Here is a 4,100-nt window from a genome sequence, read left to right on the forward strand (position 1 = left end):
TCAAAGTTATTCATATCTGCAGAACATTTCCCATGTAGAGCTTTTAATGACTCTCCTATCTTGTACAGCTGAAGCAATACAACTTGGCAAAAGTGAAAAATGACACACAATATGGAAGAATAGATTTTTTTTTCACAATGTTGTCAGTATATGCTATGTCTGAAGACTTATAAATAGGGAAACTGAAGAAATGTGAAAAGATGGCTTCTTTTTCTTTCTTCTGTCTCTGTCTTTCATTCACCTCTGCTTCTAACTTGCCCACCTTTTTTTTTCTGTCCAGACACTTCCCTGGACTTTACCCTATTTCTGTGCTTTGCTATGATCCTACTTACGTGCACATTGTCCATGACCCAGACACTTCTGGCTCATTGTCTCCTCTCTCTATCAGCCAATCTTAATGTCTTCTTGGACAATTGATATAAGAATTTTCAATTCTTTATCATAATTTAATTTTTTTTAGCATTTTGGATGTGCCTGAAGACCATCTTTCTTTTCAATGTTTGCCAGTAAAATATTAACATGCTGTATTGACCTCCTGGATGAGGGTCAAAAAGGGGAAGAAAAGAACTGATAGCAGAGATTTAGCAAACAATTCATAGGACCTTAAACTCCTTTTGTGGAGAGTGTCTCTGGAAAACAGATGGAATCAGTTTCAAGGATCTGATCAAGATACAAGTCCCATGGAAAAGAAACTGAGATTTGCAATTAGAGCTTGATCCAAGACTTGGGCAAGCTGCTGAACTTTGAAAGTAACCCTTGCAATCTTTGAGCCTTTCTTTGCTTATGTGTAAAATGGAAATGATAATGCAGACTGTGTATATATACTATACACTTATAGTATATAAAGTATACTATATACCTGTATAGTACCTGGCAATTAGGCTTTAGAGGAAGTTGGTGTTTACGGAAGGCATACAGTTATTAAAATGGGGTAGACAAAAATAATAACAGTGAAGTTTGACATTGCCTCCATCAGTCATTAAATAGGGTTTGTTCTGGGAAGGATGTGAATAATTGATTTTTTATTTTTTTTCTGGTTATGAGTCTTGAACTCAGGGCCTGGGCTCTGTCCCTGAGTCTCTCTATGCTTAAAGCTAGAGCTCTACCACTTGAACCAGAGCATCACTTCCAGATTTTTCTGTTTATGTGGTACTGAGGAATTGAACCTAGGCTTAATGCATGCTAGGCAAGCACTCTACTACTAAGCCACGTTCCCAACCAGAATAGTTGATTTTTTAAGCGTGCCTATTTAAGAATGTCAGCCAATAAGTCTTCCAATAGGAGGCAAAAAGCCATTTCTTTTTTTAAAATATATCTTTTTATTATTTTAAAGCAGTTGTATAAGAGTTGCTATTCAACCATTTCTTTTTAACTAGGTAATTATATATCAACAAAGTTCTACTTTATTAAGTGTAACACTGTAAAATTAATTTTATAATTAATAGCATGTTTACCTAAAAAACTTACTATGCATATTTGGATACCACCTGCATGGCAGAATCCTCCATCAGCAATTGAAAGATCATTTTATAGATCAAACAAAAGTATATTTTGCATATTAACCATGTACAGGATTTTGGAAAAAAATGAAACTTTTCTACCATAATGTTATTCTTTGGCATTTAACACCTCAAATGCAGACTAATTATAGAAATAGTTGAGTAAAATAATTGGTATTGCATGGTTTTCAATGTACCATGATACAATTATAATAGAATTTATATATTTTAGTACTTCTCAAGGAATAATATTAAAAATATTTTAAGTGAAAGTATGCTCTTTAAAAATACATAACTAGTAATACAATAAGAAACCTCAGGAAAAAAAGTAAAGACAAATGTTATTTTATAGGTCTTATTGTCAATTGGGGAGCCAAAAATAAGTCCTACATAATGAAATTTCATTGTATGTCAGTGGAATTTCTCACAATGTTTATTAAAAAACTTTAATGTAGTTTCAACTTGACCTGTCCAAGTTTCGAGTCAGCATTTTAAGTAAATATGCTCTTAGCTCAACAAAGAAAAATACTTGAGTATGTTTCCAATTTGAAACAATCTTTTTGTTTCATTACTTACAAACTGTATAACAGTACCTAACTGAATATTATGCTTAAATTTGCATTTCCCCAAATATCTTAGAGTAGGTAACTTACTGATCCTTCACAGCAGAAAGTTTAAATTAGTTATAAATTCACTAATCAATGGTGCTCTTGATGGTGACACCAAGATTAGGACAAATCATAATTGTGTTGTGTTTTACATTTTCCAAAATGATAAACCATGTACTCTAGTTGCTTTAAAAATTGTGGCAATACAAACATGTTCATTGCAGCACTATTCACTATAGCTAAGGTATGGAATCAGTCCAGACGCCCGTCAGTGGATGAATGGATCAAGAAAATGTGGTTCATATACACAATGGAATTTTACTCCTCCATTTGCAAAGAAATGGAAAGACCTGGAAAAAATTATGTTTAGTAAGTCAGGCCCAGAGAGACAAAAGTTGCATTGTTTCTCTTAAATATGGAAGCAAAATTTAGGTTATAAACACATTTTAAGTAAATACATTGGGTGGTATGCAAATACATACAAATAAATTAAATATAGTAGATTCATGAATAACTCAAATAGTATAATTCCTTAGAAAGGCAAAGTCAAAGTTCAGCAATACAAAACATCAAGAAGTGGATACTTAAAAGGGGTAGACAAATTGTATTTGTAAGAGGTTTTATTTGGAGATGAAGAGAAGTCAAATGCAGTCAAGATTTCAGTGTATATCCTACACAATTAGGAAGAGTAAGGGAAGGGGTGGGCAGGGAAAGGATGGGTGAGAGTATTGAAATGCAAGACATTGATTTAAATATATTGTATTTATAAATTTCTTTGTTAAATGGCAACCCCTTTGTACAACTACCTTAAAATAATACACAAATATTTTAAAATGCTGTTTACAGTTATGCATGGTCATAATAAAAGTGAAGTATGAGAAAATAAGTATAGAAAATCTAGTTTCATATTTCCCTCACCTCCTTTGGAAATCCTGTAGATTTAACATCCATTTCTGTCACATTAGCCCTGAAAGTGTGTGTCATGAACTAGAAATGGAATACTTGATAAAAATACCAGGTTTCGTGTTGTATGGAAGGAGAGAAGGTTAGCACTCTCCTTGACAAGGATGGAAGAGGCCTTCGGGCCTGACAACACGCATATGGTTAAGGCAGTGCCACCTCCTTCGTGGCATCTAACCATCATTTTTGAAAAAATGATATTAAGTGAAGTAAGCCAGGCCCAAAGAAACATAGGTCCCATGCTTTCCCTTATTTGCAATAACTAGTATATGTCTGAGACAAGCAGAAACAGTCAGACAAGTTGATGTTAGGTGAAATGAATCCCAAGATAAGGATTCAAATGTTTTTTTTTTTCTTTCTTGTGATTGTTTCCAACATATTTATAAGATGATTTCTTTATTGCTTTGTTTGTACTGCCCCCTCACAGTATAACCCCTGTTTTTACTGTATTTGATGTTGGTATAATTTGTGTAGGAGAAGGAAAAAAACAAACTGTTTAAATAGGGATACAGGTGGACCCATTACAACAATGAGATGTACAAGATGTTATGTCGAAAACCAAACTTTACAACTTTGGTGGGGTGGGGGGTGGAGGGCTGGTGGTGATGGTGGTAGGGAGGTGTGGGGGTGGAGAGGGGAAGGGATGGTATGGGAAAACAAAGGAGGAGGCTACAATGCTTAATAAGAAATGTACTCACTGTCTTGCCCATGTAATTGTAATCCCTCTGTACAGTATTTTCACAATAATAATAATAATAATAATAATAATAATAATAATAATAATAATAAAAATACCAGGTTTCAGGCCAAGTATCATCCCAAACTTGGACTAGGAGTCTGTATTATAGTAAGATCCTTTATCTCTAGCAAATTGAAGTTAGAATTTCATTTTCTTTCTTAATTTGTCCAAATGACGGCTGCCTCCTCTTTTAATTGTCAGGATAAATATAACATTCTGAGGTCTAAAAATACAGAAATATGAGTTAATTTCTGTTTTAGATTCTGAGTAATAAAAGTGATAGGGTGGAGCTAG

General features: G+C 33.7%; 1 non-coding gene across 1 annotated transcript; it reads left to right on the forward strand.

The window, feature by feature from the left end:
* The first annotated feature begins 3,130 nt into the window (after window positions 1-3,130).
* LOC138806407 (U6atac minor spliceosomal RNA) lies at window positions 3,131-3,256 on the forward strand. Its single transcript, XR_011365856.1, has one exon. It is a non-coding gene; the product is annotated as a U6atac minor spliceosomal RNA (small nuclear RNA).
* Window positions 3,257-4,100: the final 844 nt, after the last annotated feature.

The sequence above is a fragment of the Dipodomys merriami genome, unplaced genomic scaffold (genome assembly GCF_024711535.1).
Source record: "Dipodomys merriami isolate MVZ:Mamm:240054 unplaced genomic scaffold, mDipMer1.0.p SCAF_10, whole genome shotgun sequence".
Taxonomy (NCBI): Eukaryota; Metazoa; Chordata; class Mammalia; order Rodentia; family Heteromyidae; genus Dipodomys; species Dipodomys merriami.